Source organism: Rhopilema esculentum, chromosome 1 (assembly GCF_057945365.1).
Source record: "Rhopilema esculentum isolate cy_ngs chromosome 1, ASM5794536v1, whole genome shotgun sequence".
NCBI classification, from domain to species: Eukaryota; Metazoa; Cnidaria; class Scyphozoa; order Rhizostomeae; family Rhizostomatidae; genus Rhopilema; species Rhopilema esculentum.
The window spans coordinates 1,269,936-1,282,976 of record NC_142815.1 but is presented as its reverse complement, the minus strand read 5'-3'; positions in this window follow the sequence as shown (position 1 = coordinate 1,282,976).

Here is a 13,041-nt window from a genome sequence, read left to right as displayed (position 1 = left end):
TCGAAGCAAATTGAAGGAATCAAAGGAAATTCAAGGAATCAAAGCAAATTCAAGGAATCGAAGCAAATTGAAGGAATTGAAGCAAATTGAAGGAATCAAAGCAAATTCAAAGAATCAAAGCAAATTGAAGGAATCGAAGCAAATTGAAGGAATCAAAGCAAATTCAAGGAATCTAAGCAAATTGAAGGAATCCAAGCAAATTCAAGGAATCGAAGCAAATTCAAGGAATTGAAGCAAATTCAAAGAATCGAAGCAAATTCAAGGAATCGAAGCAAATTCAAAGAATTGAAGCAAATTGAAGGAATCGAAGCAAATTTAAGGAATCAAAGCAAATTCAAGGAATTCAAACAAATTCAAGGAATCGAAGCAAATTCAAGGAATCCAAGCAAATTCAAGGAATCAAAGCAAATTCAAGGAATCAAAGCAAATTCAAGGAATCAAAGCAAATTCAAAGAATCGAAGCAAATTGAAGGAATCGAAGCAAATTGAAGGAATCAAAGCAAATTCAAGGAATCAAAGCAAATTCAAGGAATCGAAGCAAATTGAAGGAATCAAAGCAAATTGAAGGAATCGAAGCAAACTGAAGGAATCAAAGGAAATTCAAGGAATCGAAGCAAATTCAAGGAATCGAAGCAAATTAAAGGAATCGAAGCAAATTCAAAGAATCGAAGCAAATTGAAGGAATCAAAGCAAATTCAAGGGATCAAAGCAAATTCAAAGAATCGCAGCAAATTCAAGGAATCGAAGCAAATTGAAGGAATAAAAGCAAATTCAAAGAATCGAAGCAAATTGAAGGAATCAAAGCAAATTCAAGGAATCAAAGCAAATTCAAGGAATCGAAGCAAATTCAAGGAATCGAAGCAAATTGAAGGAATCAAAGCAAATTCAAGGAATCGAAGCAAATTCAAAGAATCGAAGCAAATTGAAGGAATCAAAGCAAATTCAAGGAATCCAAGCAAATTGAAGGAATCCAAGCAAATTGAAGGAATCCAAGCGAATTCAAAGAATCGAAGCAAATTGAAGGAATCAAAGCAAATTGAAGGAATCGAAGCAAATTGAAGGAATCAAAGCAAATTGAAGGAATCAAAGCAATTTCAAGGAATCGAAGGAAATTAAGGGAATCGAAGCAAATTCAAGGAATCAAAGCAAATTGAAGGAGTCGAAGTAAATTCAAGGAATCGAAGGAAATTAAGGGAATCGAAGCAAATTCAAGGAATCGAAGCAAATTCAAGGAATCGAAGCAAATTGAAGGAATCAAAGCAAATTCAAGGAATCAAAGCAAATTCAAGGAATCGAAGCAAATTCAAGGAATCGAAGCAAATTGAAGGAATCAAAGCAAATTCAAGGAATCGAAGCAAATTCAAAGAATCGAAGCAAATTGAAGGAATCAAAGCAAATTCAAGGAATCCAAGCAAATTGAAGGAATCCAAGCAAATTGAAGGAATCCAAGCGAATTCAAAGAATCGAAGCAAATTGAAGGAATCAAAGCAAATTGAAGGAATCGAAGCAAATTCAAAGAATCGAAGCAAATTCAAGGAATCAAAGCAAATTGAAGGAATCGAAGGAAATTGAAGGAATCAAAGGAAATTCAAGGAATCGAAGCAAATTCAAGGAATCAAAGGAAATTCAAGGAATCGAAGCAAATTCAAGGAATCAAAGCAAATTCAAGGAATCCAAACAAATTCAAGGAATCGAAGCAAATTGAAGGAATCAAAGCAAATTGAAGGAATCAAAGCAATTTCAAGGAATCAAAGCAAATTCAAGGAATCGAAGCAAATTCAAGGAATCGAAGCAAATTCAAGGAATCCAAGCAAATTGAAGGAATCCAAGCAAATTGAAGGAATCCAAGCGAATTCAAAGAATCGAAGCAAATTGAAGGAATCAAAGCAAATTGAAGGAATCGAAGCAAATTGAAGGAATCAAAGCAAATTGAAGGAATCAAAGCAATTTCAAGGAATCGAAGGAAATTAAGGGAATCGAAGCAAATTCAAGGAATCAAAGCAAATTGAAGGAGTCGAAGTAAATTCAAGGAATCGAAGGAAATTAAGGGAATCGAAGCAAATTCAAGGAATCGAAGCAAATTCAAGGAATCGAAGCAAATTGAAGGAATCAAAGCAAATTCAAGGAATCGAAGGAAATTGAAGGAATCAAAGGAAATTCAAGGAATCGAAGCAAATTCAAGGAATCCAAGCAAATTGAAGGAATCCAAGCGAATTCAAAGAATCGAAGCAAATTGAAGGAATCAAAGCAAATTGAAGGAATCCAAGCAAATTGAAGGAATCCAAGCAAATTGAAGGAATCCAAGCGAATTCAAAGAATCGAAGCAAATTGAAGGAATCAAAGCAAATTGAAGGAATCGAAGCAAATTCAAAGAATCGAAGCAAATTCAAGGAATCAAAGCAAATTGAAGGAATCGAAGGAAATTGAAGGAATCAAAGGAAATTCAAGGAATCGAAGCAAATTCAAGGAATCAAAGGAAATTCAAGGAATCGAAGCAAATTCAAGGAATCAAAGCAAATTCAAGGAATCCAAACAAATTCAAGGAATCGAAGCAAATTGAAGGAATCAAAGCAAATTGAAGGAATCAAAGCAATTTCAAGGAATCAAAGCAAATTCAAGGAATCGAAGCAAATTCAAGGAATCGAAGCAAATTCAAGGAATCCAAGCAAATTGAAGGAATCCAAGCAAATTGAAGGAATCCAAGCGAATTCAAAGAATCGAAGCAAATTGAAGGAATCAAAGCAAATTGAAGGAATCGAAGCAAATTGAAGGAATCAAAGCAAATTGAAGGAATCGAAGCAAATTCAAAGAATCGAAGCAAATTCAAGGAATCAAAGCAAATTGAAGGAATCGAAGCAAATTGAAGGAATCAAAGGAAATTCAAGGAATCGAAGCAAATTCAAGGAGTCGAAGTAAATTCAAGGAATCGAAGGAAATTAAGGGAATCGAAGCAAATTCAAGGAATCGAAGCAAATTCAAGGAATCGAAGCAAATTGAAGGAATCAAAGCAAATTCAAGGAATCAAAGCAAATTCAAGGAATCCAAACAAATTCAAGGAATCGAAGCAAATTGAAGGAATCAAAGCAAATTGAAGGAATCAAAGCAATTTCAAGGAATCAAAGCAAATTCAAGGAATCGAAGCAAATTCAAGGAATCGAAGCAAATTCAAGGAATCCAAGCAAATTGAAGGAATCCAAGCAAATTGAAGGAATCCAAGCGAATTCAAAGAATCGAAGCAAATTGAAGGAATCAAAGCAAATTGAAGGAATCGAAGCAAATTGAAGGAATCAAAGCAAATTGAAGGAATCAAAGCAATTTCAAGGAATCGAAGGAAATTAAGGGAATCGAAGCAAATTCAAGGAATCAAAGCAAATTGAAGGAGTCGAAGTAAATTCAAGGAATCGAAGGAAATTAAGGGAATCGAAGCAAATTCAAGGAATCGAAGCAAATTCAAGGAATCGAAGCAAATTGAAGGAATCAAAGCAAATTCAAGGAATCAAAGCAAATTCAAGGAATCGAAGCAAATTCAAGGAATCGAAGCAAATTGAAGGAATCAAAGCAAATTCAAGGAATCGAAGCAAATTCAAAGAATCGAAGCAAATTGAAGGAATCAAAGCAAATTCAAGGAATCCAAGCAAATTGAAGGAATCCAAGCAAATTGAAGGAATCCAAGCGAATTCAAAGAATCGAAGCAAATTGAAGGAATCAAAGCAAATTGAAGGAATCGAAGCAAATTCAAAGAATCGAAGCAAATTCAAGGAATCAAAGCAAATTGAAGGAATCGAAGGAAATTGAAGGAATCAAAGGAAATTCAAGGAATCGAAGCAAATTCAAGGAATCAAAGGAAATTCAAGGAATCGAAGCAAATTCAAGGAATCAAAGCAAATTCAAGGAATCCAAACAAATTCAAGGAATCGAAGCAAATTGAAGGAATCAAAGCAAATTGAAGGAATCAAAGCAATTTCAAGGAATCAAAGCAAATTCAAGGAATCGAAGCAAATTCAAGGAATCGAAGCAAATTCAAGGAATCCAAGCAAATTGAAGGAATCCAAGCAAATTGAAGGAATCCAAGCGAATTCAAAGAATCGAAGCAAATTGAAGGAATCAAAGCAAATTGAAGGAATCGAAGCAAATTCAAAGAATCGAAGCAAATTCAAGGAATCAAAGCAAATTGAAGGAATCGAAGCAAATTGAAGGAATCAAAGGAAATTCAAGGAATCGAAGCAAATTCAAGGAATCAAAGCAAATTAAAGGAATCGAAGCAAATTCAAAGAATCGAAGCAAATTGAAGGAATCAAAGCAAATTCAAGGAATCAAAGCAAATTCAAAGAATCGCAGCAAATTCAAGGAATCGAAGCAAATTGAAGGAATAAAAGCAAATTCAAAGAATCGAAGCAAATTGAAGGAATCAAAGCAAATTCAAGGAATCAAAGCAAATTCAAGGAATCGAAGCAAATTCAAGGAATCGAAGCAAATTGAAGGAATCAAAGCAAATTCAAGGAATCGAAGCAAATTCAAAGAATCGAAGCAAATTGAAGGAATCAAAGCAAATTCAAGGAATCCAAGCAAATTGAAGGAATCCAAGCAAATTGAAGGAATCCAAGCGAATTCAAAGAATCGAAGCAAATTGAAGGAATCAAAGCAAATTGAAGGAATCGAAGCAAATTGAAGGAATCAAAGCAAATTGAAGGAATCAAAGCAATTTCAAGGAATCGAAGGAAATTAAGGGAATCGAAGCAAATTCAAGGAATCAAAGCAAATTGAAGGAGTCAAAGTAAATTCAAGGAATCGAAGGAAATTAAGGGAATCGAAGCAAATTCAAGGAATCGAAGCAAATTCAAGGAATCGAAGCAAATTGAAGGAATCAAAGCAAATTCAAGGAATCAAAGCAAATTCAAGGAATCGAAGCAAATTCAAGGAATCGAAGCAAATTGAAGGAATCAAAGCAAATTCAAGGAATCGAAGCAAATTCAAAGAATCGAAGCAAATTCAAGGAATCAAAGCAAATTCAAGGAATCCAAGCAAATTGAAGGAGTCAAAGTAAATTCAAGGAATCGAAGGAAATTAAGGGAATCGAAGCAAATTCAAGGAATCAAAGCAAATTGAAGGAATCGAAGCAAATTGAAGGAATCAAAGCAAATTGAAGGAATCAAAGCAAATTCAAGGAATCGAAGGAAATTAAGGGAATCGAAGCAAATTCAAGGAATCAAAGCAAATTGAAGGAGTCGAAGTAAATTCAAGGAATCGAAGGAAATTAAGGGAATCGAAGCAAATTCAAGGAATCGAAGCAAATTGAAGGAATCAAAGCAAATTCAAGGAATCAAAGCAAATTCAAGGAATCGAAGCAAATTCAAGGAATCGAAGCAAATTCAAGGAATCTAAGCAAATTCGAAGAATCAAAGCAAATTCAAGGAATCAACAACAACAGAATCAAATTTATTAAATCACAAGACCCTGCAGCTTTGAAGGAACTTTTTGCGGATGAGCTGTTGAATCTTTGCTAAAGTATGCCTAATTTTATTTGTCAAGAATTTGATCTGGCTAAAGATCATTGTGCTGAGACCATCTTGCCTGACTATGTCAGGGTCAAAAGTGGAGTATTTGCATTCCCTGCCAGGTACCTTATCATTTACCCATAGGTTTAAAACCTTTAACTCAAAGCCACGAAAGCATCCAAAACCTGTCTTCTTGCATTTAATTGTTGTATACATATGGAATAATGCAAGAAGTTATCCCTGTTAAAAATGTATAGCTATTTATGAATTGCAAAACCTTTGAAAATTGTTTCCAAAAAGTTTATTTTTGTACTTTTGTGCTACGATATGCATATAACAAATCAGTGTAGGTTACTTGTTAAACAGTTACTTGCTGTTTGTTTATCCTCCAAGATTTTTATCTCAACAGTGATCAAGAAACTAACCTTATCAGTCTGTGTTGTTTGTACTCTGGTTTTTAGGTTTAATGTAGTCTACTGTAAGGAACTTTTCTAACCTCTCAAGTAATTTTTTACATGTTACTTAACAAAATTACATCTTAATTATCTCAAAATTTTCTGATTGTTTTTATTTGTTTTTGCATAACATGACATTTTTTTCAACTGCAAAATCTTTATTTCATAATAAATGAAACATTGACCCTGAAAATTAAAGGTAATGTGTCTATATAAAAGGACTGTGTATACCCAACTTGTCAAGCCACCCATCAAAATAACGGTTTACAATTGGTTAGTATTCTTGCGATGCAAAACTGCTCACATGAAAAGCTGACCTCGCAGCAGGATAGATAAAAAGAACGACCGTAATAGCTGGGGCGATGACATGAAGAATCACATGTTTCTAAAAACCCCCGCAGAGTCGCTTGCTTTAGCTGAACACATTACCTTGAAGATAGCTTAAAAGGATCATACTTCCTAAGAAAGTCAAGGTAGTCAAGTTTGTTTACATTTTTGATTTTTTTAAATCAGCTTTTTTGCATAAACCGATGTTATAAAACCATATAAATAACTTTTTCTATTGTTACGCAGAACAGTTAAACAACTTTCTTTGGAAATAATACAGTTAATTTCAAATTTGAATTTTATGTTTGGTTCATGAACTTGGACTGTTCTTCTATTTTGAATTTATGAATAAATTTGAGCTTTTTACCCCTGTCTCTGTTTTACTTTAGTCTTGTAATTTTGACATAATACATACAATGTATTCATCTGAAAGCGTTTTGAGTGTACTTTAAATATCCCTTGATGCAGAATCAAATCTGATGGTAGCTGTCTGTACACTGCAACATTTGTGGCTTTGACTGGCAATGAAAAGCTGTCCTATATTTTGAGGGCTTTAACTTCTGCTAAGTTATACTTGTATTGCAATTTCTATGCATCAAATCAGCATTTTATTGCCCTTTTGGCACAAGGGCAGAAAAGCAGTCTCTTAAAGACAATTTTTTCTTCTTCTCTAACCTCAATACCTTCTAATGTTGTTCACCACCAGCTAGAAGATTATTCGGATTTTGCTCGGCAGGAGGCACTTAATAATTGCCAGGATGAAAAATGGAGTCCATTTATTTGCCTGCTTGCTTTATCAAGTGTATTAGGTATACCAATTGACTTTTATTTACCAAACATTGCAAAAGGCACTGCTGCATATGATTTACGTAACACATCTTTTGAGCCAAGAGAGGGTACTGACCCTGCTAAGACACCAATTCATTTCTTATTGTCATCAAATAACCCTGAAAATGCTCACCTTCAGCCATTCAAGCCAAGTCACGTTGTTCCAGTTTTTTTCAAGAACAAAAGATCTGTATCTGTACTGTCAAAAATGAAGTAGTCAGCAATTTCATTCCAAGTAGTTTCTAGCAGGGTGGTCAATAAAAAAGAAAACTCAATTATTTGGATCAAGGAACCTGAAGATCTTGTCAGTGCAGCTGATGATTCTCTTTCTGTCATTGATAACAGTCTTCAAGAGCAAATATCATATCATTTCCTTCCAAACCTCTACCTCTGTCTTCTCAAGACCAAACAGTCAACATTTAAGCCTGCTTTGAGGATATATCTAACTTCTATAAAATTTCACAGGAGCAATCGTTGAAGAAAAATTTAACAACATCTTGGAAAAAATCAAAAGACCAGATGCAACTTTTTCTTACCCTTCAAAAGTTTCATACAGTGGGAAAAACATAAATTCGATCATTCCTGGTTTGCCAACTATCCTTGGTAGGTATTGGAAGCATACACAGTTCGCAAACTGTCAAGATATTGTAGAACATTCTAGTTTAATCTCTCATGTCATTCTAGTATATTCGTAGTATTAGTTCAATTCTATTTTCTGCAATAATAATTACTTCTGCTTTCTCAAACCTTCTGGAACGATACTTTTCTTCAAACTTTTAGAACATTACAATAAACATATAAAAGAGCATTGCTGTATTAGGTTAGTTAGTTGTCCATATTATTACATCTGCGTTAATCAAACTGCGTTAGTCTGTGAATACCTTCAGCATAAGGAACTGCATGGTGCATTATGTTTAACTTGTGCTCTTTTTGGCCGCCACATTAGTCAGAATCCATCAAAGCTTGAAAGTTGATCTCAAGCCCCATAACCAACTGGTCCTCGGCTAACCAGAAATTTAAAGACATGAAGCCAATTGTGAACTTCATAAACAGCCCTTGTTACGATGCAGCACTTTTTGAATGTTATGGATAATTAGATGAAGCCTATTGCTCAAATTGATAACAGTCTGATAGATGAAACTATTCAAAAGAATAAGATGAATTTGTCCTCAATAATAAAAACGCTGATATTGTTTGCTCCACGAAACTTTTCTTTTCGTGCTCACAGGGACGACTCTCAATATTATGACACAGAAAAACTGTGGGAACTTTCAAGCACTTTTGGATTTTAGAATTGATAGTGGTGATGAGATACTTAAAGAGCAGTTTTCTACTGCACCCCGCAATGCTACTTTACGCTCAGAAACATCGCAAAATGAAATAATTTCTTGCTGTGCCAATCTTATTAACAAAGAAATAATCGATGATATCAAAGCAGCAAAATTCTACTCCATCCGGGCAGACGAAGTTAATGATTGCTCCAATAGGGAGCAAATGTCTCTTGTTCTAAGATATGTAGATGGGAAGGGAAATATTCAAGAAAGGTTTATGAAATTTATTCTTTGTGACATTGATGTGACAAAATTATCCATTGCATCACAGGGGAATTGGGCCTTGATATAAATAATTGCTGTTGGCAATGTTATGATGGTGCAGGTAATATGGCAGGCAATTATTCTGGAGTTGCAACAGATATTTGCTCCAGTTATAATTTAGCATTATTTACTCACTGCGCATCCCATCGGCTTAAAATGCATATCACCCCTATGAACAGAAACCATTAACCGAATATTTTAAATATGAAGAATAATGTGAGAAAAAGAAAATTTTGATTTTGATTCATCGTCTATGTTTTATCTTGTTCTTAATTTATTGATGAAATATGCAACTTGCATGAAAGGCTCTACATTTTTCTGATGTCATTTAAGGAAAGATATTAATTTGAGCTTTAGTTGCTCTGTTTGTTGACTACAAAGTGAATTTGTGCTTGTAAATATATTGTTGGTGCTTGCTGAAACATGATGAAACAGCTTCGCCGTCAGATGACAGTCAAAGCGGTTAAGACTGCAGTTACAGCAAAGAATATATTGGAGCTGCCACCAGAGTTAAGTGTTTATGGCGATGCAAGGATTGTAGTTCCCTATTCCGATAAACCACTTGACGATGAGGCTTGGTTGGAAGAGTATAGGAGAGAAAAAGAAGAAGAGCAAAGAGAAGAAGACAAATTGAAAAAAAGACTTGCTGGTAGCACAAAGCTTAAATCCTGGTAAGTTACGTGCCAAGTTTTGGAAGTTGTAAGAAAGGGCCTAGGTATTTGACAAATGCAACCTGGATGGGTTTGAGAACGTGTATACTTTGGCTACACGTTTTTGACCCTTAAACTTGCAAGTAATTGCAAGCCAGTGTAAGTTTCCAACTTGACAATTATACATCATATTACATACGTTTTGATTTGGACATAGTAGTTTAAAAGTAAATGATCAAAAATTAAATATTTGTAACTGAGAACATGCTTTAGTAAAGGTCCTGGTCCAGGATAAAGTGGTTGTATCATCAGTAGATGTATACGCATACTTTGCCTTTGGAAAGGGCAAACAAAACACAAAAGTTGGTGAAGAAAAAGTAGTTAGAAATCGAACTAAAACATAATAGAAATTTAAGGGCATTGGCTCATTCGCCTCGGCAAGGCTTGCTCTTGTCAAAGGTGGTCTTGTTTCAGACAGCAGACCCCGTTCCACTGGAAATCGGGATACAAAAAGGGAGGTAAATCGAGGGGCTTTATTTTATCTTGATTAGATATGAAAACTTTTCTTTCTTTGGCCACCCACTAGAATTTATTTTCCCCTGCGCTATTTGAGAACCTCTTCTGACAAGTGCTGTTCTGACAAGTGTTGTTTCCATCCTTACCTAAAGTTTGTAAAACACTTGATACCATTTTATAACATATTTCTTAGGTGTAAATGTGGGAAATGTGACATAATATTGTTGCAAAATGCAATAGAATGTAGATGTTGCTTGGAAATTGATCTTTGTGTTGAGGCAATAAATTATGAGTTGGTGTTCAGAGAACTTGGTTGTGTGCCATCATGTATGACCCAACATCCAGGATTCAGGTCAGTATGTCTTGAAACATGGTCATTGCATCTTGCATCTACAAAATATAAGACAAAGATATAGGCATACTGGATCTGTTCCTAAGGAGAAATTTCTTAGGAGTGTCTCGTATAGAGAGTTTATAAGCCTGGTCAATGGAACCATAGGGAAAAGGAGAGTACCATTGCCTGCATGTGCATATTATGCAATTTGTAACAAACTTAAAGAAAATGACATATTTACAGGGTATGTGGATGAGAAGGTCAAGCATCACAGTGAAGAGGTTTGACAGAACAGGGGTATGCTAAAAATTTTAATCAAACCAGTTTTTCTCTTGCATAAGCAGGAGCTATCATTTAGAGGTCATGATGAAAAGGACAACAGATTGAACAGAGGTAATTACAGGGAACTTTTTGAGTGTTTTGCAAAATTTGACTCGGTGATTGAACTTTGTTTACATGGAAGGTTAGCAGGTCAAGAAGGTGGAAATGCTGGTGTATTTACAGGGGTATCTTCTGAAATTCAAACGATTTGATTGATTGTATCGACTCTGTGATTCAAGATGTCATTGACAAGGAAGTAAAAGAGTGCACCTTTCTGAGCATGCAAGTTAATGAAACCACAGACGTGTCTACTAAAGAACAGCTCAGTGTCATTATTCGTCTGGACAGAAAAGATGAGATTGTAGAAATGTTTTTAAGGTTTGTCAATATAAGTGCAGACAGGTCTGCATCTGCCAGTGGTGTTGTGAAAAATATTTTGCACAAGTGTGGAGAGTCACTATGAAATAAATTGATCTGGTCATATTGCTGGTATGCAGGCACTTGTACGTGATAATTATTCTTTAGCTCGTTTTTTCATTGTACAGCTCACAAATTAAGCCTTGTTTTGTGCCAGTCTGCTTCTTTAATATCTGCTGTAAAGGTTTTCTTTGCTAATGTTAATGCCTTCAGTAATTTTACAAGCCTCAGTTCCAGAAGAAAAGAGCCATTTGTGTCTCATGGTATTGATATTCCAAGACCTGCTGACAGAATATGGTACTACAGAGGTCGCATAATAGACCTGTTTCCTGATACAGATGCCATTTTGAAGCGTAATGCATTCTGGGATGGCTAGGGGGCAAACAAACTGTTGTGAAGGACAGAAACCTCAGTGATTGGTGTTACTTCACCAACAACTTACTTAGTTACCCAGTTTAGATTCTGAAAATGGTACTAACAGTGGAAGAACTGAGCAAATGGAAAGTTGAGACATTGAGGAGTTATTTGAAGGAAAGAGATGTGTCTTTGAGTGGAAGCAATCGCAAAGCAGACTTGATAGAAAAAGTCGTATATGCCAAAAAGTTAGGCCTGCATGTTTTACCAACACAAACAGAGCGAAGTTGAGAGATTTCTGCCAACAGACGAAGCATATTATTAGTTGATGGTGTGCAAATTCTTTCACCTGAAAGCATCAAAGACCATTGGTTCGAACGGAGTGAATATTTTCCCGATCTTACTTTGGACATCGTCCAGTCCTACTGGGAATTATCCGAATCGACGAAGGCCTTCAAAGAAGGAAAGAATCTTCTAAATTCCGGTCATGTGAAATCCGTACTTTTTTTATCAGACACAATAAAGACTTATTTTATAAAGGCATCTGTTGTGCCACAAACTCAAATCTCTGAAAGACCATACACTGTTTAGGTTTGTTTACGAAATGACACTTCTCTTATCCTGACCGGTGAATGTAATTGCCTTGCTGGTGGTAAGTAAACATGTATTTGCCTTTAAAAGTGAAGTCTATCTGGGAAGAAATAAGTCTTGTACAAGGAAAAAGCAACAATGGGATGTGCACATTTCAAAGCAGAAAAGACACATTTGCCATGTGAAATTTCATTTCTTCTCATTGAACACTCTTATCGTATAAGCAAATCTTCCAGCCACGCAACAGCAAGGAAAGAATATGAGCCACGCTCCAGAGCCGGTTTGTCTGTCGTTTTTGGTGATGCTGACTGGGAAGGTGTGGCGAAGCTACTGATAGAACGGCTAGTGTTCTTTAGTTTAAAAAACAAGAGGGGACAAATGTATGGTTTCTTCTTCTTCCCTTTTCTTGTCTTTGAGGTCATCTTCTTCTACCCTTATCCTCCTTCTCCTTCAATTCCAGAATTGCTTCCAAATGTGAAGATGCTGAATCTTTCATTTCTACACTGCATTTTTGTAGGTCCCCTCATGATTTAGAGAAAATTTCTTATCTGACTATCGGCCAATCTTCTTCTGAAGACTGGAAAAATTATCGCCTTGGCCTTATCACTGCATCTGTTGTTCATGAAGTATTAAAGAAAGTTGACAATGAATTGCAAATATCAAATTTTCCATCAGCATATGATCTTTGTGCCAAGATTTGTGGATATTATCCTAATTTTAGCAGTAAGTCTGTGAGCTGGGGCAAAAACAATGAAGATGTTGCTCGCAAAAGATACATTAAGAAGAACAAAGGAAAGCACAAAAGTTTTTTATGCACCACATCTGGTTTATATATCTCTGCAGCATATCCTTTTCTTGGTGCAACACCAGATGGTATTCTGACCTGTCAATGTTGCGGTTCGGGGGTTTTTGAAATCAAGTGTCCATTGAGCAGCCGTGACCTTGACATTTCCGAATATATTGATAAACCTGACTCAAACTTAATCAAAGTTGATGGATCAATTTTATTGAGGCCAAAACACCAGTACTGGTATCAAGTACAGCACCAGATGTTTATAACTGGAGATAACTACTGTGACTTTGAACTCTTTTTGCCAAAACAATTAATTACATTAAGAATCTTAAAAGATGCTGACTATGTAGTGGACTGTGTGCCAA